Here is a 26,288-nt window from a genome sequence, read left to right as displayed (position 1 = left end):
TGCCAGGAGGGGCTTAAAACCATGAAGCGACCATTCATAATCCCAGTGGTGAAAGGCTGTCTTGATAAAAAGTACAAACTCCCCCGGAAATTGCTCCAAAATGTCTGGCTTGCCAGCTTTCTCCCGAGTCAGAGGTCTCGGCGGCGGCAAGCAGGAAAGCTAAATCTGACAAACAAAAATGTGAAATATCTCTGGACAATGAAGCACAAAATCAGGACGCTTTTGAGAAAAATGTTTTAGCGATTTGAGCCACGACAGTAAAAGCAGCCAACTCCCTAGCCATCATAGCTAGATATGATAGGGAGATGTGGCATAAACTCGCTCCAATTCTGGAGCATCTACCAAAGGAGAAGAGTAAGGAGGAAAAGACAATCCTGAAGGAAGGGGAAGAGTCCTCCAACCTGGGGTTTAACATGTCGTTGGACCTGGCGGAAACAGGTTTTAAACAGGTGGCCAATGGGGTGATCCTGAGGAGTCAAGCGTGGCTCTGATGTACCGATTTCCAGCTGGATGTCCACCGTCCAAGTAGTGGATATGCCCTTCGAGCGAGATGAGCTGTTCGGATCCAAGATTAATGAAGCTCTAAAAACAATTCAAACGGACACCGACAGAGTCAGGTCGTTGACATCCCTGCAGCACCATCAGCCTTTTCGTCAGTTCAGGGGAGCGGCCGGCAGAACATCTACGTCCTCATCCAACAAGGGACGTGAACACTCTATGGGTTCGACATATTACTCCCGGGGTACAAAAGAGCCTACCATGGGTACCAAAAATCAGCGCTGCAAGCAGCCCTCCGGATCCCAGAGGGGACGCAGGGTAAGACCCAACAGTAGCAATCCATCCCAGAGCGCCCTGGGAGTGAGGATCTCCAGGTTTGTCCAGAACTTGAATAAAATAACAAAAGACAAATGAGTGCTAGATGTGGTATTATACGGGTATACTAGTGTTCAAACAAGCACGCCGTCCCACACATCCAAACCACTAGCCGCAGGCAGACAAAACTGCACTCCTACGAAAAGTGAAGCTCATGCTGCAAAAAAGGGCCATAGAAAAAAGTCCCCAAGGACCAAAGGGGAAAGGAAGTATACTCCCGGTACTTCGTCGTCCGTAAACCGAATGAAAAATGGAGGCCCATTATAGACCTAAGGTGGTTAAACAAATTTGTAAAGCGCCAGAGGTTCACTATGATCATGTTACAACAGATCATAGAAGCAATGCAGCACCACAACCTACCTCACGTCCCTGAATGTCCAAGATCCATATTTTCACGTGCCCATACATCCAGAGCACCTGCGACACCTCCATTTTGTGGTCGGAAAATGACACTACCAGTTCAAGGTTCTGCTGTTCGGGCTAAAGTCGGCTCATGCACCTTCATGAAGTGGACATGTCTATCCCTATTTAGACGACTGGCTGGTGCGCTCCCCATCGAGGCGGGGAACACAGTCTTCCAGAGCAGCGATAGAGGGCCTATTACAAACATTGGGCTTCGCCATCAATTACAAGAAATCCTTCTAACAGCAATCCAGGAGGCTCCTATTCGTTGGAGCGGAATTCTCCACCCAGGAACCCAGGGTGCGCCCCTCCAGCGACAGAGTACAGGCCCTTGCCACTCTGCTGAAGTTGTTCACACCAAACAAAGTAACAACAGTGTGACAATGCATGCAACTGCTCGGGACGATGGTGTTGTGCATACCGCCCGTCCCGCACTGTAGACTCCATATGAGACCACTACAAGAATTCCTGGCAGCAAACTGGTCCCAGACCACCAGATAATAGGGATAAAAAGTGTGTATCCCTCTAAAGTTGTGCTCACAGCTTCAGTGGTGGGCAAACAAACAAATGTCTGCAAGGGGAAAACATTTCAGAATCCTACACCCGACAGACACCTCCCTCTAGGGCTGGGGCGCTCACGTAGATCAACTACATGTCAAGGGGCTGTGGGCACCCCACAAAACATCCCTGCATATATATGTGCTCAAACTCAGAGCGGATCGGTGGGCGCTCAAATAATTTCTCCCAATACTGGAGAACCGGACGGTCAAACTACTCACAGACAACACCACTACAATGTATTAGCTGCGAAAGCAAGGAGGAACGAGATCCAGGACATTGTCCAAGGAAGCTCAACTGAGCTATTGCCCACGGGATCAGCATCCAGGCATTTCACATTCTTGGGATTCATAATCAGACGGCAGACAGCCTCAGCAGGCAGATGTCCGAAAACCACGAATGGGAGCTCTACTCCTTAACGCTGCAATCACTTTTCCAATGCTGGGGTCGGCCAACTGTGAACCTGTTTACTACACTACGTAACAAAAAGTGTGCCAAGTACGCCAGCAGGACAACCCAAAGGGGCTCAATGGGAAACACATTTGCTTCTCCTTGGGACAGCCTCTTCGCGTACACGTTCCCACTGGTCCCGATCCTGCTCAGAACAATACAGACGATCAAGTGGCACACCTGCAGGGTGATCCTCATTGCGCCAGACTGTCAAGACCTGAATACCACGAAGACTATAATACCTCTGTCCCCAAGCACCAGTCAGGGAGACAGAATCTAACTCACTGACCGGTCATTCAGGCCACAGGTGGCTGGAACAGCAGCACTGGGTCCCGAGGTAACTGCAAAGGAAAACAACACAATTACAGGCAGTTCAATGGTTAATACAAACAATGAACACCAGAGGGGAAAAGGAGAGGATGTGTGATTCCCAGGATAATGGAGAGGAAAATCCCCTGCTAGAGAGGTGCAGGGCTGTGTACAGGAGGGGTCCAGCACCTGATGTGATGTAGCCCAAAGATGCTGCTAGCAATACACCACAATGTTTCCAAAGCATGGTACAGATTAAGGAAAATCTGAGGCAATCCAATAAACAGTTCCGGGTTCAGAGGCACGAGTGGTCCAGATAAGCAGTTCAACAAAGCTGAGTAAGAGAATCCAAACCAGTCCAGGGAAAATGTAACGAGGGTACAAGATCCAAGATGCAAGGAGCGTGGAAACAGCAACAACAAGGAACGCTAGTCGCTGGCAAGGAACAAAGCTGAGAAGCGGTGTGCACTGCGCCTAGCGTTCCTTTAAGTCTATTGCCAAGGGAACTAGTCATGTGACCAGAAGTGCGTACTCCCCGTCGATCAACCAAGCGACATGGCAGCCCCCAATGCCAAAGCGCCCGCAATCGCTGAAAGACAGGCTTTGGCGAATCGCAGAACCATTGTTTCTGCGTGTACTATGTGAAGGGGATTTACCATGGAGTCCCCGACATGCCAATGAGGCAGGGGAAGGAGTCGGAATATGCTTGTGCTGAGGTATGCGTGTAGGACGTGCTTGCTTCGTGACACAGACTGGCCTCGCCAGACCTGGTACTCCGTAGTGCTCCAGCTCTAAAGGGGGAAAAACCCATCCAACTCAGCAATCGACCAGACATCATAACACAAGGCAGGGGGAAGATTCTGCACCACAACCTCCAATCACTTTCGCCTGACGAGATGGGTCCCGACTTTGCAGAGATCGGAAGCCTAAATATATCACAGGAGTGCAGACAAGTCCTAGAGGCGGTGAGAGCCCCCGCCACTAACAAATCATACCGCCTGAAGTGGAAGCGGTTTTGCAAGTGGTGCGAAACTCAATGCCAGGAAGACCGGGAAGGGCTGAACCATTCCGGGTAATGCCAGAGGAGGTACTGCCAACCCTGCTGGGCCTGGTGAAACAGGCCCAGCAGGGCCAACATCCGTGAAGACCTGCTCTCCAATCTTGAGTCCAACATTCCGTCTGTCCTCATCCTACTCGATCTCTCTTCTGCCTTCGACACAGTCAACCATACCACCCTGCTCAACCGTCTCCATGATAACCTGGACATCACTGATCAGGCTCTGGCCTGGATGACCTCTTTCCTCTCTGATCGACCCTCCCAGGTCCAACTTGGGTCATTCCTATCATCTATCTCCCTCTCAACCTGTGGTGTTCCCCAGGGGTCTAATCTCTCGCCCTGGCTTTTCGACCAATACCTGGCAACTCTCGCCCACTGCATTGCCATTTTCTGCTCAAATTTCCAGTGCTACGCTGACGACACAACTCATTTTCAGGCTACCCTTGGCCACCTCCTCTCCTTCTCTCATCTCTGATTGCCTAACTCCCATTCAAGATTGGTGTGCCGCCAATGATCTTGGTCTAAATGCCAAAAAGACTGAGATCCTCCTCATAGGTACACCTTCACCATCCTTTCCCCTCACTCTCTGGCCGGCCTCCCTTGGCCCTCCTCCTACCCCTACCTGCGAGGCTAAGAACCTCGGTGTCATCTTTGACTCCACACTTTCCTTCCCCGCACACATCTCTGATGTCTTTAAAAAGTCAAACTTTCTACTGCACCTCCTCAAAGGTACTCTGCCTTTCCTCTCCTTCCTCCAGGAGCTCATTGTCTCCCAAGCTCTGGTTCCCTCTAGGATGGACTATTGTAACAGCCTCTTTCTAAATCTACCTGCCTCTACTCTCCGCCCTTTACAACTAACCCAGAACAGGACTGCGAGACTTATCCTTGGCCTCAAGCCCTGGGATCGCATTTCTCCAGCTCTGAAATCCCTTCATTGGCTCCCAGTGGATGCAAAGATTAAATTCGAAACCCTCTGCATTGTCCACAAAGCTTTCTGGGGCCTGGGTCCAAAATACCTTCAACTATCCCTCCGTAAATACCTCCCCCTCTCGAGTTCTTCACTGCTCTACCTCTAACTCCCTCAGGGTCAGTCGTTTTTCAAAGAAACGAGCTGGGGGTAGATCTGTCTTCAGCTGGGGCCTCCCTTTGGAACAGACTCCCTGCCACTCTGAAACTTGAGGAGAACCATCTCCGGTTCCGGAAGCACCTCAAGACCTTCCTCTTTGTTTCCGCCTTCTCCCCCCCTCTCCCCTGCTGATCTGTTTCTCTCTCGGCACCGTGCACCTGGCCAACCTCTGTCTTCCGGGCCCAGGTACCTGCTCACTCTGCCACCCTCCTGCACTGCCTCCGGGTCACCCCTTGCACTGGGGTCTGTATCTGTACCCATACAGTCCCCCACCCCCTTTCTTCTCTCTCTGCACTTATCAGACCTACCATGTCTGCTGCCTTAAACCCAGCACTTGCCACTTGCTAGTTGCACTACCATTGTTTATTGCCTTTATTATTTATTTATTTATTTATTATTATGTATCTGTTTCTCCTCTGCTCTGCACTTTCCACTTCTCCCCCCCTTCCATGCACTTTTCCCCTTTTCCTTTCCCATGCACTTGCGCTTTCTCAATTTCACTGAGCCTAGTAAGATCGTTGTTGTTCTCCCGTTTCCCTGCCTTGCCTTGTCGCGCTCTGAAACACTTGTGTACGAGCACGATATAAATAAAATATCAAGATCAAAGGGCCTTGCACACAAATCTATTAAAGTGCATTTTGTGGCCCTCTCTAGGTACACTAGACTGAAGAAAGGCGTTCCCCTCTACGGATGCAGACTCATAAAGTATTTCCTCAAAGGCCTTTTCAGAAGTTTTGCACCAGTAAAAAAGACATTGCCAGAACGGCGCCTCAGCACTGTGCTTTCAGGTCTCATGAGGAAACCTTTTGAACCTATGGCCTCTACACCACTGGGATACCCGTCATGGAAAGTGGCCTTCCTGGTGGCTATTGCAACAGCTAGGAGAGTGTCTGAGTTGCAAGCCCTCACAAACATCCAGCCCTACCTGAAATTCCAAAAGGACAGGGTACTTCTCATGACAAACTCGCGATTCGTTCCCAAAGTCCACACAGACTTTCACAAAAATTCCATGATAACCTTACCTGTTTTCTTTAGCAAGCCTTTGTCACCGGCAGAAGTGGCTTTACAATTGCTCAACCTCAAGCGAACGTTAAAATACTACATTGGCAGGAGGGAGTACTTCAGGAAATCAATCCAACTTTTCATAGCATATGGCCTGACTAATAAAGGCAAATCTTTATCCAAGCAGAGTATAGCAAGGTGGATCTTGTCGGCTATTGTCATCTGCCACAAATCAAGCAGGGAAGCCCCTCTAGAATATCCCACATGCACAATCATCGAGAGCTACATCTTTTTCGGCGGCATGGTGGTCAGGAGTTCCGATCACAGATATCCGCCAAGAGGCCACCTGGTCAGTGCTGCGTACGTTTACAAGGCACTACTGCCTGGAAAGGTAACATGCTGAAGAAGTGCGTACAGGGATAGCAGTCCTACAAAGCCTGTTCCAATAAGGTACGATCCTATGGATTTGCTGTAAGGTGTGCTGGTTGTTATTTTTACCTGTATGCACCTCCAGTGTCTATACTGCCACTATACTGCCACGTAATCTATTCACTTCCACATAATCTATTCTCACCATGTGCATCTATGAAAGATCCAATGCTGGAGACTGAGATCTTTTTTTTTTAAACTTTTGTTTATTGGCAGAAAGTCAAGACAGGTGCATCACAGAGACAAACAAACAACACAGCAGCGCACAAAGACATTACATCATAACTATTTCCGACATCTCAGGCCGGGGAGAGTTGACGGCATGAAAGGGCGCAAATGACACATTTCTTATGGTGAGTTGGGCTGGACTGGTGGGTGGGGGTAGAGCTCCATTCACCCTATTCCCTATTGTTCAGGTAGGTGCAGAATTCTGACCACACATTTTTGGGGCGGGATGGCATGGGTAGGGATCCAATATACTCTTCTTCGCACATTTGCACCCAAATGAGGGCTTTCAACCACATCTTAAGGGGCGAGGGGGGGCGGCGCTTCCAGCATTGTAATATGCATCTTTTGGCGACAATTGCACTTACATTTAAATGTTTGGCCATTTTCCTTTCATTTTCTCCAACCCAGATTCCGAACAACAGGGCTAATGGGTCTAGGTCTACTGGGGACCCAATTATCTCCGAAAGCGCTTTTGTCACTTCCATCCAAAACAACTTCAGTGCAGCACAGGACCAACACATGTGTACATGATCTGCCTTGCTAGATTTACATTTCGGGCATGTGTGGGTCAGGGTGCGTGTGAATTCCGCCACTCTGTGCGGTGTGTAATAGAGCCTGTTGAGTTTGTATTGTATGCAGCGGAATCTAGGGCCAAGGGAGACTTTACGCGTGTGTGCACACATTTTGTTCCACAGTTCTTCAGTGATTTCCGTTTCCAGCTCCTTAGCTCATGCCTCCCGTGGTTTAAAGGATGTATCCTCTATTTTTTCCAGCTGCATTTTGTACAAAGAGGATGTCAGGCCCCCGCTGCCTGCCGAGTTTGATATGTATTGGAGTTCAGGTGAGTCTGGGGGTTCATCCGGGAAAGAAGGCCACATTGCCCGCACCGCTGCTTTCAGCCTGTAGTATTGTAGCATCTCGAGCGCAGAGTTGGAATGTTCGGGCCGCCATATTTGAGGGGTGATAAATGTACCGTCGGGGAATAGGTCGGTTAGGGCTCGATAGCTCAGGTTTTCCCAGTGTCGCGAGAGGTGTTGGTCGTGTGTGTGTGGGAGGGAGTCCAGGATATTGCCATATGGCAAGCCACTTATAGTATGGGTGTTGTTCTTGCCTAGGGTGCAGGATACTATTCCAAGTTCTGATCGTGGTGGCCACCGGGCCTGATGGAGCGTCTGTCTGGAACGTGCAGTGTAGTAGTAAGGTCATGATGGTCATGATGTTGGTCCCAGCCAGTTTCTCTAACTTTACGTGTGGGGGCAGGTTCGGGTGTGTGTACCAGTGGGTAGCATGTTGGGCCTGTGCCGCGTTCCAGTACAGTAATAGATCTGGGGCTGTGAAACCCCCTTTTTCGTAGGGTAGGGACATGTGCTGCCACTTCTTACGGACCGCTCCGGAGGGCCAAAGAAATTGGGCGCACTCCAAGTGGAGCCTCTTGAAGTATTGTTTCCCGGGCCACACTTGTACGTTGGCAAAGATATAGAGGAGCTTGGGGACCACTATCATTTTTATTAGGGAGTGTCTGCCCGCGAGGGATAGTGGGAGATTGCGCCATTTGAGCATCTTGGATTCGATGAGCTTTGCCATTGTCTCGTAGTTATCCGCCAGTAAGGAAGCTTTGGTTAGTGACACTTGTACCGCGTGGTATCTGATGCCACCCGGGGACCAGCGTAGAGGGTATTTGCATGCCGGTTGTTGAGTTGTTATAGTGAGAGGGAAGATGTCTGATTTGGAATAGTTGCTGGTGAAACCGGAGTACGTGCCTATTTTTGTTATGTCTCGGATGATCGGGTCTAGGTATGTGGAGGGGTTTCTGACGTATAGGAGTACGTCATCTGCGTACAGTGAGATGATTTCCGGCGTGTCTTGTAAACGAATACCTTTACTGGTGTGTCGTTCCCTCACATGATCAGCCATGGGTTCAATGGCTAGCGCAAAAAGGATGGGGAGAATGGACATCCCTGGCGAGTGCCCCTGTGTAGCGCGAAGGGAAAGGAGGGCATAGAGTTGACCAGCACCCTGGCCAATGGTCCTGTGTATAATAGTTTTATATAGGAGATCATGTTTGGTCCTACTCCCATTTTCGCCAGCACGGCCCATAAGTATTGCCATGAGACCATATCAAATGCTTTTTGGGTGTCCAGTGTTACCGCCACTGCGTCAGCATTCGGATCAACCCTGGACAGTACGTTGAATAGGCGGCGGATGTTAAGTGTCGGTCGGTGTGGACTAGATGGGGCATGAATGGGAGGAACCTGTTGGCGATTATCTCGGCAAAGATTTTCACGTCTATGTTGATGAGAGAAAGGGGCCTGTAGGACCCACATTCGTCCGGGGTTTTCCCTGGTTTAGGGAGGACTGTTATTAAGGCTTCTCTCAAGGAGCGGGGGGGTGTTTAGTCGGAGTGATTCGATCCAGACCCCGTAGAGTGCAGGTGCTAGTATGGCAACATGTTCCTGATATAACTCAGATGGAAGCCCGTCAGGGCCCGGAGCCTTGCTCTTAGGAAGATCTGAAATTACCTGGACTATCTCATCCAAGGTGAACGGAGCGTTGAGGCGCTCCCTGGTGTCCTGGGAGATAAGGGTCATAGGAATGCCTTCCAGCAGGTCGTCCAAGTCCTGAGCTGTGTGCTCAGGCTGGGGGCCATATAGGTTGGCATAAAAGCTGGTGAAGGTGTCAAGAATGGCTTGGTCCGACCAGTGTCGCAGACCTTTTTCATCAATTATGCTATCAATACCGGTCCTGCCACCCTCTGCCCGCACCAGCCTGGCCAGGGTTCTACCCGGTCTCCCTCACCATATCTTCGGGCAGCAACGGGACGAGCTTAATATCGCACCTCGCTTAAGGCATGTGCCTCAAATTGTTCCAGTTCTGTATTGATTTTTGCTATGGTTGCTAGAGCCGGTGTGGAGACACACTCTTGTTCTAGGGTTTTTAGCTTGGAGTTGTTTAAGGCCTGCCTTATGGATTTGAGGACCCCAGCTTCCCTAGAGATACACATCCCTCTAATGTACACTTTACATGTCTCCCAGCGGATCCATTCGGGTGTGTCAGACGTACTGTTATTTTCACAGAATGTGTTTATGTCCGCTAGGATATCAGCTTTAAAGACGATGTCCGACAGGGCTTCAGATTTAAAGCGCCAGGCGGGTCGGGGCGACAGTGTGTTACCAACTGGATCTGGAGCAGCACGGGGGAGTGGTCAGAGAGCGTGCGTGCAAGGATCCTAACATCCAAAACCCTGCCCACGCGGTTGCCAGACAGGAGGAACAAATCTATTCTTGGGGAACTGTCATGTACCGATGAATAGAAAGTATAGTCTCTTTCCTAGGGATGGAGCGTTCTCCACACATCATGTAGGTTCAGGGAGCTCATATGTGTATGGAGTCGTTTGGCAGTTCGAGTTGTGGCCCTACGAGTAGTGGTGGTTCTATCTAGGACATTATCCAGTATAAGATTCATGTCCCCCCAAATAATGGGGACTTCTGCATATCTCATAAGGATGGCAGTCAACGTGTCTATAAATTCGGGGGAATCGGTGTTGGGCGCGTATGAGTTGACGAGCAAGCATTCTTCGTTGGCTAAAGTACAATGTAAGATCACATATCTACCTTCTGTGTCAATGTGGAATGTGTGGAGTGTGAAGTTTACCGATTTGTGGATGAGGGTAAGAACTCCCCTGGCTTGAGTGGAGTATTGGGTACAATATCTGTTGGGGCCCCAGGTTTGTGCTAGGTTTGATGATAAGAGTTTCAGAGCGTGCGTCTCCTGCAATAGGAGTACCTTGACCCCATGCCTTTGTGCATATGCCGTAATCTTACGAGACTTAATAAAATTCGTCAATCCCCGAACATTCCATGTCATCATTTTAATAGCCATGCAGATAACTTATGGGACATCCATAGTGTAGAATCTGTCTCTAGCTCCTGCCATATGCGCTGCAATGGCGCAAGAACACCTCTCATTAAAACCAGTCTCAACCATCTTGCCATTTTGTGTATAACATTCCCCAACTTCCCCACCCTTACCGCCCTGTACAAACTAGCAGTGTGCAAATACCCACCCATGGAGCGAACAACCGCATGCCATCCCCAACTCGGCAACGCCTGAGAAATCGCCCAACCGGGGCTTGAACGCAAACACTTCACCTTAAAGGGCATTGCAGCTGTAGTGGGGGCTGCCGCTGCTGTCCGACCCACATTAGTTAATGCATTTTTTATGATGATACATCATTAATCTTTTGAACAGCTGACGAAAAATAGGTTACAAAGCAAGGACACACATGTTCTAGAGTAGCAAGGTCATGGTTAGAACTGCCATAAGCCAGTTAGGAGCAGTGAGGCATGGCTACTCGAAGTTCGGGCCCAGTGTGTGGTGTTATAATCAGGAGAGCTAAGGGTGTATCTCACTCTGAGAGTTGTGTTCTTGATGTGATGTTGTTGGGCCACGATGGGCCCGCAGTGGGGCAGTGAGGGAGAACCTACAGTTCAATGGGGGTGCCGATGTTCAGTCCACCACAATCACTGGGGTCTTCAGTAGGAGCCTGGGAGGCCTGGTATTAGTCGTCGTCCATCGTTCCTCTGGGGGATCCACCAATGGGATCTGCTCCTTGATGAACTTAACAGCCTCTTCCGGGACCGTAAAAAAGTAAAGTTTATTACGATGGGTGAATTTCAGACGAGCAGAGAAGAGCATCGCGTACTCAATTTTTCTGTCTCTTAACATTTTCTTCACCCCACCGAATTGGCGTCTCTTCATCTGCACCCCCCCCGAAAAATCAGGGAAAATCCTGATGATTTGTGAGTCCAGCCTTAGTTCCACTTTCTCTCTGGCCAATCGGAGTATGTGTTCTCTGTCCTTATAGCTCAATAGTTTTGCAATTATTGGTCTGGGGAAGTCTCCTGGTTTAGGCAGAGGTGCCAGGGAGCGATGTGCTCTTTCAACTGTGAAGAATTGTGAGAGCTCGGGGTTGTCGAGGAGGTCTTTGATGAGTTTTTCTACCGCAAGTTCCATACGACCCTTTAGCATGGATTCGGGGACTCCCACTATGCAAATGTTATTTCTGCGGGACCTTGATGCGAGGTCATCGCACTTAGCTTTGACCTGTTTCATGTCACGGACAAGCTCTCTGACTGTTGTTTATAGGGTATGAACTTTGTCCTCATTAGTTCCTATTCTATGCTTTGCCTCGGTGATCCTAGCCCCGTGCTGGTCAATTTTCGCTTTCAAGGAGGCTACATTCGCGTTGATATCGTCCAGCTTTTCATGGAAGGCTGTAAAGTTTTTGGCCATGGATTCCATCATCGCAGATAGGTCTGGTTGCGGGGGGTCTGGCTGGACCTCTCCATCTTCCTGTGTCGCAGAAGAGGATGCCTGGTCCATTCTAGGCGCTGCCTTTGTGAACCTGTCCATAGCGCCCACTTTGCTGGCAGCCCGCGGCCTGTTGGGCATTGCTGTGGTGGGGGACAACGTCTGATTAGGTAGATTGATGGTGACCCCAGGTTGGGCCCCCGAGGGGAAGATGGCAGTGGGTCAGCGGTTGCAGCGCGTAAGTAACTGAAGTGCGGTGGGATTAGTATTGTCCAGACAAGGTGGAGGAGGCCGGTCTGTAGCGAGGCATCGGTGGTGGGGCAGCTGCAGGCAGGGAGGAGTCAGGGGGGTTTAGAGCGCTGGGCCCCGCAGGTGCCCTGCAGCGGCCAAGCCCGTGCAGGTGGGGGCGAGCCGGGGAGGCCCTGCGGGCCTTATGTGATTAGTGTCCCTTTCGGGTATGCTTGGGTGCGTAGGGCATTGAGGTGCCGCCGAGACAGGCTCCATTCCCTCACAGGCCGAGGAGGAGGTGACACTGTATCCAGCTGTGCACGTTGGTAGAGTGGAGTGACTCACCCTAAGATGGGACTCTGAAAGTCACAGATCTGCAATAGGAGGATGGGCCATAGGGGTCCGAAGTACCGTGGGCAGCAACAGCTGGTGGGGGAAGCAGGGCGAGCCCCCTTGGACACAGTCCCACCTTGGTTGTGTTTTATCACGCTGGATGTAGTAAAGTGGAGGGGTAGGCAAGGCCCCTGCTAGGATGGCGCGGCGGGGTGTAGTACAGCCATCAACACCCACTTTGCAGCCTTTGGGGTGGCTGGGCCCGTAAGTCCCTCGGCGTGCGACGGCACTCTCCGGGGGTCGCGCCCCACCTCACGAAGCCAGGCCCAGATCCGGGGCCAATGAGGCACGGTCCGTGGCCAGCCGGAGGTCGGTGCAGCAAACCTTGCAGCCGTAGCCGCGCAGCGGCAAGCGCCTCCCTGCCAAGGCACGCCCCGGGCGGCCGCACCGGAAGGTCCTTGGTGGGGCCCTGGGCCCGTAGTTGTAGAGAGCTACGGGGGGCAGCGCCCATGTCCCGCTCCCGTCGGCGGCAGAAGATGTGGAAGCAGCTCCGCCCGAGCGGCGTCCCCAGATCTCAACGCTGTGTAGGCGGCCCCCGCTTCTCCAGGACAGGGGGCCTTGTCTATGTGTGGGCACGGGGGGGGCTCCAGCCCAACCCGCGACAGCAGGGGCCGATCGGGGCGCTGCCCGGAAAGGCAGCCGCCAGGCAACAGTCCCAGCCGCCCCAACTGCAAGACCACGGGCGTGGTGGCAGATGGATCGAGGCCCCGCTCCTCGAGGCACCAGCAGGGGAGCAGATCCCCCCGGCGAGTGTTAGGCAGAAACCTGTGCAGTTCCCTCTGGGACCACTGCAAAAGATTTAGGACTACAGGTGTTTGGCAGTAAACCCACTTGGTAGCAGTCTGTACCACACAGATTCACTTGGTAGCTGTGGCTGAGCAGTCACACTTCCCTCAAGAAGAGTTAGGCAGTATACAGAGTATTCACAATAGGTCAAAAGAACACAGTAGAACAAGTAAACACTGACCAGGGCTTGGTGTAAAAGAAATATAATTATTTATTTAAAACCACATCTAGAAAAACACACAGGCACTAATAGTAAGCAATTCAAAAACATAGTCACTAAAATATATACACTCCCTTAGAAGAATATTAGACAAGTCTTAAGTAAAGCCCCACTTATTTTCAGACAGCGGTGAGCGCTTAACGTAGATGGCACTCTAATAATTTGTTTTAAAAGGGAGAGAAAAGCAGAGAATAAATTGACAGATCCCAACACTTTTTCACGAACACAACAAGAGAGGAAGGCAAAGTAACACCGTGAGGTTAGAGTCAGTAGGCCGAATCCACTTTAAGGGGATCAAAACGAAATGTGTCCAAGGTCACACGGTTGCAGTGCACAAGTCTTGTAACAGTTCAAAAAAAGAGTTAGACCAAAAAAAAGGAACCAGTTAGAGGGTCAAGGCGGCCAGCCCAGTCCAGAAGGTTAATGGGTTATTATTACCTTGTAGCAATCTTTAGAAAGGGAGGCCTGGCGGACACGGTACCTTAAAGTGGTGAGAATACTCCAGCGGGGGCAGTTGTTCCTGGCAGTGGATGCAAGTCAGCGCTTCATCCGGGGGAAGAGAGGATCTCGTCGGGGAGGAAGACAGGAGTCCGTTGCACTGCCAGGGAAGAAACCAGCCGCGGAGTTCTCAGGTAAAAGGAGCGGTCCTTTTATTCGCGGTCCAGTGGTAAGTGGCTATCCGGTTGCCGGGGTGCTTGGCACGGCAATTCGACCACAAGCCGGTCTGGGATGCGAAGAGAAGAAGGTAAACTGGTTGTGCCCACCAGTCAGGGGAAGAAGCCTCTCCAGCCAGGAGATCTTCTCTGTCGTCGGGAAGTGGTGAGTCGGTTCCGCAGGGCTCCACCGGTGGTGTCGTCGTGGAAGGTCGGCTCAGCTTCTCCCTCGTCGGAATCTCAGGTTCTGTGGCGACTTCTGAAGTTCCAGTCCCCAAAGCCTGCTTTTATGCAGCACACCCCCATTCACTCAGCCTAGCTGTCAATCAAACATGCGAAGTGGTGAGCCGGCCGGCTCACCACTTGGGCCAATCACACAAGAGTGCGACTTGAGTTACCAAGGTAACTCAGTCCAGGGTGCCTAAACCCTCTCCCGCACCCTCTGTGGTACCCAGACAGAGTGGCACCACTTTTGGAGGCTTCTGTGGAGAAGCCCACCAAAAAGTGGAACAAAGGGCTCAACTTTGGTTGGAGTCACAGAAGAGAACACAAACGCCATTTTAGAATCGAGTCCTGGCAAAAAATGCCAACCGGCGAATTAATATTAAATAAATAAACCGGCGGTATGTTCGAGGCTATGAGAATTAAATAATTAAAGTTTGTAGCCTCGAACAATGGGAAAATCCCATAGGGATATATTCACGGTCGAATATAAAAAGGAGTATCCACTGCCACCAGCCAAAACTCGATCAGGCGGGACGGAGACGCTCCCCCTCGACTAACAGGCCCCGGGGCAATCGAATTGCCCCGACCAGTACATCCACAATTTGATGGTTTGTACCAGTTTCAGTTAATAATTTGGGACTAGTAAAGCCAATGGTGACTTTACATGCCCTGGGAGACAGTAGTCAGTCCCAGGGTATGGAGTCTATGGTGGGGTGTCACTATGACACCCCTGTGTTACTGCACGGAGGGTGCTGTGTAACACACATAGTAAAAACACATGAGACCCTATGGAGTAACTTACCCCATAGCCTATAAAACACATTAACAGTCGAAGGAACAACATAAATCATGTCCAAGAGTGGGAAAAAAAGAATCTCACTCTTGGCAGGAGAAAAAACAAACTCCAGAAATCCAGCAAAGCTGCTCGGGGACTCACTAGGTTAGGAAATTCAGCCTAAAGAGGGAATTCTCCCTAACAGCGAGGGAGTGTTTCAGGGGATCACGGATGGCAGCACTCGAGGATCCCACAAAGCCGCCCCGCCAGACGGGGGATCCAGCAGACGGCCGCGAGCAGCCGAGCGAGGCTCTGCGAGGAGGCCGCACGGCGCCGCAGGCCCAGGTGACGGTTATGCCGGCTCCGGGCCCCGATTTCACACCAGATTTTGGCCACGCAAGAAGGAGAGTGATAGAAGCAGAATCGTGGCAGTAGCGCTAGGAGTGCGGATTAGCGCCGATATTCAGCTGATTCTGGCGGGCCGGAACGGAGCTCAGAGGCTAGCCAGCCATTTTCCTCGGCTGCTCAACAGCGCCCCCAAGACTGAGATCTTTTCTTACCTCTAAATCATGTTCTCCAGCATTGGTATCTTTCATAGATTCACATGCGCCCTCCTTCCACTCCTACATATAAACCCACTCACAACCTATGGACGTCTATTACCATGGGGTTCAGAATCTGAGGGGGGGAGGAAGAGAGTCTAGTCTCGGGCTACTCGAGGTCCCATTGGTGGGTACCAAAAACACCCATAACAAGGGTTTTAGGCTACAAAAGTTAGATTCTTCTTGTGTTGGGCAAGGGGAATCAAAAGTTAATCGAGGATTCCTAGCCTGACGACGGAGAATATTCATAGCATGTGAATCTAGGAAAGATATCAATGCTGGAGAACAGGAGTTACAGGTAAGAAACTTTCTCCTTCAGCATCTTGCGTCATTTATTATTCCTCCTTCTCCTCACCTAGGTGTTCCCCTTTGTATCTGTGCATCTATGACCACCTCCCCCTCACTGCATTTTCTCTGCTTCTCTATTAGTGTATTGTCACCTTCCATATCCTTTTGCATATTACATTCCCTCTCCACACTTCCCTCTCTTCCTCTTGCACCTCTTTGGTGTTCCACCACTTCTTCTCTTTAGTTCTATACCACCTCTTCATTGCCCTTACCAATGTTTCTCCATTCCTCAATCTTCAGGCTCCCTTTCCTTTCTAATCCATCTGAGTGTTCTCTTGCCATATACTCTCCTTCTCACCTTCAGCCCTTTGGGCACCTTCTTCATGCGTTTAGGCACACCCCTCATGTGCTAGTCAGGTTTCCCCAGTCCCCTATTATCTTCCCTCCTTCTCCATCCCTTTGGGCGCATCTCTTCTCATTGCTCCTGGTGCTCCCTCTCACCCTTTCTTGTGGCATCCTTGATCCCCTGTTAGCTCTAATTCATCACCTTTTAAATATTCTCCAATACAACATTCCTCGCCTCAGAACTTCCTTCTACCTTCTCCTTAGTTTAAACCTTCTGCTTTGACTGCATTCCTACCACATGCCAAATGCTTCTTCCCCCAGTCCTCTGGGTCACTCTCCTCCCAACCTTGTGGGACTTTGTCTCCCCCAGCATCCTGAGTCTCCCCTTTCCCAGCCTGCTGGCTCTCCTAATTCCCTATCTCCAGGCTTTGTCTTTCCCCACCTTCCTTCACGTCCTCTGCTGGCTCCTGTTTCCTTCTTACTGTAGCCTTCTTGGTCCCTCTTTTAGCATCCTGTCTCCGGTTCTCCTCAGGCTCCAGGGAAGTGCCTCCAGTGTCCCACCTCCAGCTCTTGCTCTATCTCCAAGCCAATCCTTTCTCCAGTTCTTTCTGTTCACCGCCAACCAACTCGTCCTCGTAACTCCCTCCTGCTTCTGGCACAGGTCCTGCTTTTTATAGGGTGTTTGCCCAACCTTTCAGCCTCTCTGGTGTAGGTTAAGGAAGATATGCAGGATTGGTATGGGGAACTTGGGATTTGTAGTTCTCTGGGCCCAATCTGTTATCTAGGGACTGCTGGACCACAGCTTCAAAAACCGTCTTCTTCCCTGTTGGAGTTGTAAGCCTAGAGCAGGAACTTTGGAACATATGCTGTGGGAATGTGTCATAGTGAGGAAGTTCTGGGAGAATCTATGTGCAGTATTTAACAGAGTGATTGGATTATCTCTTGATTATGATTTCGAGACATTGACTTTGGGGGAGGATGAACCTGTTGAAGATTGACTGTGTTGCAAAAGAAATGGCTGTTTAGAGGTTCATTGATGGCAAAGAAATTAATTCTAAGAAATTGGAAATCAAGGATTTCACCAACTGAGAATACATGGTTTGATGAGATGTTTAAACTGGTAGACATGGAAGAGTGATCTTTAATTGTCAGAAGAAAAAGAAACTATTAAATAATATCTGAGGCCGGTTTCTAGATATGTATTAACTCTGTATTTCCATGTTTCTGAAAGGTGGGGGGGTGGAAAGGTGGATATTGTTGGCAATGTTGTAAATAATATAAATATGTGAATAATACAAAAAAAAAGTCTCCTCCAGCTTTATTTAATATCCTAACATCCTCTTTTCCCTAGGTCACTAGCATAGGTGATTGGCTGGTGAGCCCCGGCCCTGACTGTGGCTTCCAGGTCTGAAGTGGCACTTTGGGTTTATGAGTGCCTTCTCTTGGATTGTCCTTGCCCTTTTTTGTCACACCCTAGTCCTGCCCTCAGGGTGGACTCCCTTAGCCAGTCTGTACCTTTTTTAGAGCATATTTATTTAACAAGGAATGTGAATACAACAACTTCCCACCAATATCCACTAATCTACTCCACCCATTAGTTTAGCCACCACCCGTCTGGCCAAACCACACACCTTCCACGGTTCAGTCCCCCGCCAGTAATTGTAACTCCAGTGAGGTAAAAGTCGACCTTACATAGACAGCCACTTTTCACAACTATTCCCTTGTTTTTCTGGCACCCCATGTGGTTATATACCAGTTTTTCCATCACCATGCTTCTACCCATGCCCACCTCCCAGTCATTTTCAGATGGAGTAGATGAAGTAAACTGAGGCACAGTAACTTAAGAACAACTTTATTCAGGACCCAAATCAGGAAAGCCGCAACCAGGCACGGAAGAAAACAGCAAACTGGCCCATGTGGAATGTTGATCCATGAACAAGAAACAACATTGCACACGCGCCAGCAGATAAGATACAGCATATCCTCTACCCTTACCCCTCAAAACCCACCACAGGGTAACATATCACAGTAATTGAGAACAACACAAGTTAAGGAAGAAACACATTAGCATGGAAAACAACTGTAACAAACTTCATTAATAGACCCCACCATAACCCACAAAAACAATGCAATAAATAAAAGCACAGGCATGGTTGCTCAACTAAACAACATGGTTGCTCCCACACTTGGTACCCTCTAATGCACATAATCCCTGAGTTTGACAGGAGGCCCACAACACCTAGTGGGACGCCCCACACTTCCACCATTTTCCCCAGCCAGGTTACATCGCTTGCCAACATGCGCACCCTCCTCACTCAAATCTAACTCTCCATCCGTGGCCTGTCCATCCATGACACGTCCAGGAGCAACATCTCTCAATTGTCCACCATTCTCCTCCAACATACAATCTTCCTTTCTCTCGGGTGCGAAGTCTAACACATCATCCACATCATCACCTCCACCCAAAATCCCCATGTTCACATCAGATCTACAACCTTCCAGCACCACGACATGCCTTTTGCTCCACTTTGAGCCGTCTTCCAACTGTACATATCCCTTGCCACATTTAACAATCCTCTTAGAAGGTAAAAATGCGCTACCACCTTTCTGAACAAATCTGGGATTTTTTACACAAACCACATCACCCACCTGGACCTGCAACTCCTTTCTGTCCTTTTGGGAAATTCTTACAGCCTCCTGGCGTGCCAAAATTCTCCGCTGCACACCATCCAGATCCAACTCACACAGACCACCCCCACCCAATGCCAAAGACCTCAACGTTGTTCCTGGTTTCCTTCCCCTCATCAATTCGAAGGGTGTCCTACCCGTGCTCACAGACGGAGTCCTGCGATAGTCCGACAAATACTCGGAAACTACTTCCTGCCACTGAAGCCCATTGGCAAAGGCCAACTGAATGGCACTTTTAATCATTCCAATAACTCTTTCCACCAGGCCATTGGCCCTCAGATTGTAAAGAGCAGCGTGATGGTACTCTACACCACACTGCCCCAAAAATTCCCTAATGACTCTGGAAGTAAATTGGACACCATTATCGGTAACCAGACTGGCTGGTATCCCTTCCCTATCAAAATTTTTCTTTAGGAAAGCTATGACACACTCTGTAGTCACCCTGCCAAATGCCGCCACCTCTACCCATCTGGATGTGTAATCCACTAGCACCAACAGAAACCTGCACTCCGGCTGCAAACATTCAAAGGGACCCATGATGTCCAGAGCCACTTTTGACCACACCTGCCTGGGAATTTCAACCACATCAAGAGGCTGGGGGCGAGTCACCTTACTCTTGTCGCTCATGGCGCACGCATGACAATCCTTCACCACCAACTCGACATCGCGATCCATGGAAGACCCCCAATACTCCTCACACAACCTCCTCTTGGTCAAAGATCATCCTAAATGCCCCTAATGGGCCAACGCCAGGAGCCTATCCCTCAAGCAAACGGGTGGAACCAATTTCTCCCCTCTCGACACACCCCAGGGACCAACCGGCAACTCAACCAGCACCTGGGAGTAACCTTTACCCTCTTGTCTACCCTTGACCACCTCCCAACCCTTGCTCAAACCCTCGCTGACCCAACACAACTCAACATCCCTTTCACTCTCCATGGACCAAACAGACTTGTCAATGGCGGGAATGACACATGCAATCTGAAACTCCTCTTCTCTCCCAACACCATCACCTTGACAATTTACTGACTCTGACACAGGTAACCGTGATAAGCAGTCGGCAACAACATTTTGTTTCCCAGGAATATATTCCATGGTGAAATTGTACTCCTGCAACTCCACAATCCACCTGGCTATCCTCAGGGATACCGCCACTGCACCCCGAGTGGTGAACACATGCACCAAAGGCCTATTATCTGTTCTGACCACTCTGTATGAACGTTCTGAAGTGTTTCGACGCCCAGGTTACCGCCAAAGCCTCCCGCTCAATCACGGAATACCTACTGTTAGGGAGAATTCTCTGTAAAGGCTAATTTCCCAAACCTAGTGATTCCCCTAGCAGCTTTGCTGGATTTTTGGGGTTTCATTTTTTCTCCTGCTAAGAGTGACTCTCTTTTTCTCCCACTCGTAGGCATGATTTGAGAATGTCCTTTGACTTTGTAATGTGTTTTATGGGCTATGGGGTATTTTACTCCATAGGGCTTTATGTGTTTTTGGTAAGTGTGTTACACAGCACCCTCAGTGCAGTAACACAGGGGTGTCAGAGTGACCCCCAAACATAGACTCCATACCCTGGGACTGACTACTGTCTGTCAGGGCATGTAAAGTCACCATTGACTTTACTAGTCTTAAATTGTGAACAGAACCAGTACAAACCCTCATATTGTGGAAGTACCAGTAGGGTTAATTCGATTGCCCCTGGGTCTGTTTTTCAAGGGGGCACTGTCCAGTCCCCCCTTGTCGAGTTTCTGGCTGGTGGCAGTGGTTACCACGCGAAATATTCCACCGGAATATTTCCTATGGGATTTTACCATTCATTTTAAACGCACCACTTTTTTGGTGCAATGTTAAAGATACCGCTGGGTTATTTATTTAATATTTATTCCCCGGTTGGGTCTTTTTGCCAGGACTCGGTTTTAAAATGGCGTTTGTGTTCACCTCTGTAACTCCAACCCAAGTCGAGCCCTTTGTTCCACTTTTGGCGGGCTTCTGCACAGAAGCCTCCAAAAGTGGTGCCACTCTGTCTGGGTCTACAGGATGTGTGGGAAGGGGGAATAGGCACCCTGGACTGAGTTACCTTGGCAACTCAAGTCGCACTCTTGTGTGATTGGCCCAGTGGTGAGCCGCCCGGCTCACCACTTAGCATGTTTGATTGACAGCTAGGCTGGTGAATGGGGGTTTTGCAACATAAAAGCAGGGCTTTTGGGACTGAAACTTCAGAAGTCGCCACAGGACCTAAAGAATCCGAAGAGGGGAGAAGCTGAGCCATCTACAACGACGACACCACCGGTGGAGCCCTGATGTACGAAACTCATCACTTTCCCGACGACAGAGAAGATCTTCTTCCAGGAGAGTCTTCTTCCCTTTGAGCTGGTGGGACCAACCAGTTCACCTTTTTTGCCTTCCTGGATCGTCCCGTGGTCGAATCGCCCGTGCCAAGCACCCCAGCGGCCGGATAGCCACGCTTCACCACTACAGCGAATAAAAGGGTAGTACCTTTTAACCGGGAAACTCTGCGGCTGGTTTCTTCGCTGGCAGTGCAACGACCTCCAGCTTTCCTCCACGTCGAGATCTTCTCTTCCCCTGGACGAAGCACTGACTTGCACCCGCTGCCAGGACCAACTGCCCCCGCTGGAGCTTTCTCACCATTTCAGGTACTGTGTCCCACCTGGTCTCCCTTGCAAAAAGACCATCCAAGGTGTCCCGTAAATCCTTGACTCTCTATCCTGGGGTGACCTTGGATCTGTTAACATTACCTTTCTAACTTGATCCAACCTCTTTTTGACTTTCCTGCAAAGACTTTTAGTGCATTTCCACTGTGTGATCTTGGGCACATTCCGCCTTGCTCTCCCCAAGAGTGGCCTGGCCTATGAACTTTTTGCTCTACCATAGACCCTGCTTTTCTTGACTTGCTGTGGTTCTTTAATAGTGTTGGTATTGTGTGTTTTTCCTATTTCTGCCTTTTCTCTCCCTTTTTAAATAATTATTGGAGTGCCATCTATGGTTACACGCTCACCTCTGTTTTGCTAAATAAGTGGTGTACTAACCTAGACTTGTCAAATAATTAATTAGGGAGGTGTATATATTTCTAGTGACTGTGTTTGAACTTGCTTGACATATTAGTGCCAGTGTATTTTTACAAGTGTGTTTTTAAATAAATAATGATATACTTTAAACCAAAGCTCTGGTCAGTGTTTGCTTGTGCTACTGTATTTTTGGCCCAATTGTATATACTCCATATACTGCCTAAATCTTCTTGAGAGAATTCTGACTGCTCAGCAACAGCTACCAGGTAAATCTGGGTGGTACAGACTGCTACCAATTGGGTTTACTGCTAACACCTGTGGTCTTAAACTTTTTGCTGTGGTCAGTAAGGGAACTGCACAGGTTTCTGCCTAACACCTACCTTCAGCATCCCTCAAAGTCCTGGATGCAAAAGCCACTGGTCTTCACACCATTGCTCCAAACCTGCACCTAACCCCCCCTCACTTGCGTCCACTGTAAGCATGGTTTTGCACTTGGGGTCGAAGGACTTCAAACATGGAGCATTATCTACATCATTCTTCACAACCTTGAACTCCTCAGAACATTTATCCGACCACTCGAACCTAACACATTTCTTTAGTAAAGCTCTCATGGAGATAGTTTTCTCAGAATAATTAGGTATGAACTTCACATAGTATTCCGCTAAACAAAAAAAATGCCTTCAACTGATCTTTATTGGCAGACGCCGGCATCTCTTTCATCACCTGTACCAACTCTGCCTTGGGACTAACCCCTTCAGCACTGAGGGTGTGTCCCAAATATGACACCTTATCCACACCCACCTGGCATTTCGCCAATTTCACAGTCAAGCCTTTTTCCTTCAGCACTTTCATAACCTCACGTACCATCACATCATGCTCCTCCCGACAACCGCCCCAGACCAAAATGTCATCCTGGAAGTAACACACTCCAGAGATGCCGCCAAACAGTTCAGGCATCAGACGTTGGAAAACCACTGATGCCGAAGCAAGGCCAAAAGGCATGCGGCAAAAACAATAGGCTCCTGTTACGCTCACCTGGCTCCCACAGGGGCGTCGATCTGAACTGGACGGCTGCGGCCTCCACCAATGTGACGCGTAGTGCCGAGATGACGGACTGGACTGGCCCACCTAGCTTCGTTTGCTTGGCCCGTAGGAATATTCTTCTGCAAATGGAGAAAGGGAATAACCACCCGTGGAGTTGAGCGTTAACCCTCCCCCACTCCCGCTGTTCTCCCCACTGATCACCTTTGATGTCCCCTCTTATAGTCTCACCTGATGGTTTGAAAATATGAGCTCTCCATCCTGCATTGAGCGCAGGGGCGCGTTGATAACCATTTGCTTCACTGGCTCGAAGGAATTGGTGAGTTCCAGAACAATATTGACTCTGAGATTCCCGGCAAGACGCCGTAAGTAGGTAGTTCGTAAGAGTTCATGTCTGAATTTCACTCTTGTCCCATTCCTTGCAGGTTGCAGCTTGACCCTAGCGAAGAGTTCCTCGTGGCAACCGGGAATATTCAGGTAAGGATTTGTATTATCCAACACAGTTCGATAAAATAATGTCAATATGTAACCTGTTGCTTTCTCCCTTATTCAGGCGCTGAGAGAAAATATGAAGTCTCGGGGAATAATGCCTCCGGCGGTAAAATCAGGTAAGTCTATTATTTCCCCTTGTTTATCCCTTTGTTTCACCTTGCTATCCGTTTGTTTCCCCTTAGGGGCCGGGGTTCGGCGAGGATGCAGTGGAAGCTGCGCCGACCCGTGAAGAGGAATAGTACCCCCTGTGGTAAAATCAGGCAAGTATATGGGGGGTAACTAATATTGCCTCTGTGTATTCCCTTGGCTCACCTTGCTGTTCTTGTCTTCCCCTTAGGTGCCGGAGTGCGGCGGGAGCATGCAGAAGAATGCAGTGGAATGTGAAGATGCTGCGAAGGCCGGTGAGTTCAGCGCGGTGCTGCTGCAGGCGAGGCGACGCACATAAAATAACTTCTTTCTTCCAGCTCGAAGGCGCGATGGATCGGGAATTCAGGTAAGGATCAAAGGTATTGCTCTTGTTCTAACCTTTTCTCCTTCTCTCCCCTTTTTCTAGGAGCTCCGGACTCGAGGCGGGTGTGGCAGAAGACTGGATGCAGACTTGCAGACACTGTGAGCGCTACGGTGCTGGATGCAGAATAACGCATTTCTTTGGAGTTTCTGTTGCTTCCTCGGTTCTTCGAACCTGTTTGTTAATTAATTTCTTCGTGAAGATGTCTACCTCGTCTTCCACACCGCGTCCGGGCTTTAAGAAGTGCGTGGACTGTGGGTCCAAGATGTCGGTCACGGACTCGCACAACGCCTGCCTCTGGTGCCTCGGGGAGGCCCATGACACGGATGACTGTGTCGACTGCCAGTCGCTCACGTCGAAAGCCTTGCGGGAGCGCAAGAAGAAGTTATCGATAGATAAGGTGTCCAAAGCCCGGAAGTCGAGGTCTGCGGGGCTTTCGACGGACGACTCGAGGGGTGAATCTCTGCGTCGTCGTCGGAAGTCCAGTGGGTCTCGGTCCCGGAGTCGGTCTCGCCACTCCTCTGCCTCTTCGAGGCACTCCTGGAAGTGCTGTCATCGGTCGCCGTCATCGGTCGCCTTCCCCATCCTCATCCAAGGACTCCGCCCGTTGGCGGGTTGCTTACCCCACCAAGCATGCGACACCGGAGGAATGGGCTTCCTTCGGAAAGAAAATGTTGGCGATTCTCGAATCGCAGGGCACTGGTCCGTTCGCGCCTCCGAGTGGGGTCGGTCGTGATCAGCCGAGAGACGCCGCTCGCACGCCTTCGGGCTCGGGTGGTCGTCACGATTCGCGGGAAAGGTCCCGCTCGGACAAGGGGAATCGTTCTCAGCATGCCCAGTCCAGGTCCCGGTCCTCGACGCGCTCGAGACCGATTGAACCTGTGACGTCTTCGAGGATGACGTCGACGCCTGTGGCGCCGAGGTCGTCGACGGACTCTCTCGAGGCTCCGCCTCCGAGGAAGTCGTTGACGCCGCCGTGCCCAGGATGTCGAGGGACACGCTCGGGGCTCCGCCTTCGAGGCCTGTGTCGAAGCCGTCGATGTTGTTGGCGCCGTGTCTGTCGTCGACGCCGATTCTCTTGGCGCTGATTCACTCGACGCCCTCGTCGCCTTTTGGGGCTGTGTTGACGGGGTACCCCGTGGCACAGGGGAACCACCTAGAAAGGCTCTGGCCAAGGTCAAGCATGGCTTTGGTTCCAGTTCTGTGCCTTCTTACCGCCACCTGGAGTTCATTTCAGAGGTGGATGAGGGCTCTGATGATGGCATGGTGCCTGACACGGTGCCTGACGAGATTCTCTCGGGCCATAGCCAGTTTGAGGACCTGAGGCAGTCCCTGCATGATGCTAGTGGCTGGACACCTCTCCGGAGGTGGAGTTTTGTTGGCCTGAGCCTGGCTCTCATGCCGATTCTTTGTACCGGCGCCTTATGTCACGGGTCACCGAGTACTTAGGATGGTCTGCTCCCCCAGGGGAGTTTGTTCAGCATGACCTTACGGATATCCTCGACGTTGGTCCACCAACTGACCCGGTACTGCCGTTTCAAATGGCTCTGCAGAGAAGGGTGGCGGCGGCTTGGACTGCTCCGGAAAGTCTCCCGGCAGTGAGCAAGTCTTTGCCGTGAAAATACCGCCCAGCCAGTAGTGACCCCTGCTACTTGTCCAAGCACCCTACTCCGCAGAGTTTGGTGGTGCAGGCGGCTACGGTCCCGGCAAAGCAGGCGTCATACCCTACCATCCCTCCTGATAGGGACGACAAGCATTTTGACGGCTGGGCGAAGAAAGTGTTTTCTTCAGGGGGTATGGCGCTTCAGGCAGCCAACTCCATTTGTGCCTTTTCTCGTTTCACGCACACTCTGTGGAACTGTGTTTCCTTGGTGGCTGAACATATTCCCGAAGGGGATTAATGGGATGGTTTCCTTGCCATGGTTCAGGATGGCAAGGATGCCATGTGGGAGGCCGTTCAGTCGGGTTTAGACATGGCAGATTGTGTCAGCCGGTCCATGGTGGCGAGCAACGTGATACGCAGGTTTGCGTGGTTGCGAAGGTCGGGGTTTGCTCCTGATGTGCAGGCTCGGCTCCTCTACATGCCCTTTGATGGGGAACATCTTTTTGGCAGCAAGGCTGACGAGAGCCTTGAGAGGTTGCAGACCTCAAAAGCTGCAGCAAAGTTGTTGGGCGCTGCAGTTCGAAAACCTCCGCTTTTTCGTCCTAAGGGACAGCAATGGAGAGAAGGTTCCTTTCGTTATTACTCATCCTTTGGCAAAGCGAGAGGAGCTG

This window comes from Ambystoma mexicanum, chromosome 1p (assembly GCF_040938575.1).
Source record: "Ambystoma mexicanum isolate Mex_15411 chromosome 1p, UKY_AmexF1_1, whole genome shotgun sequence".
NCBI lineage: Eukaryota > Metazoa > Chordata > Amphibia > Caudata > Ambystomatidae > Ambystoma > Ambystoma mexicanum.
The sequence above is the reverse complement of the archived record's forward strand: the minus strand, read 5'-3'. Positions refer to the sequence as shown.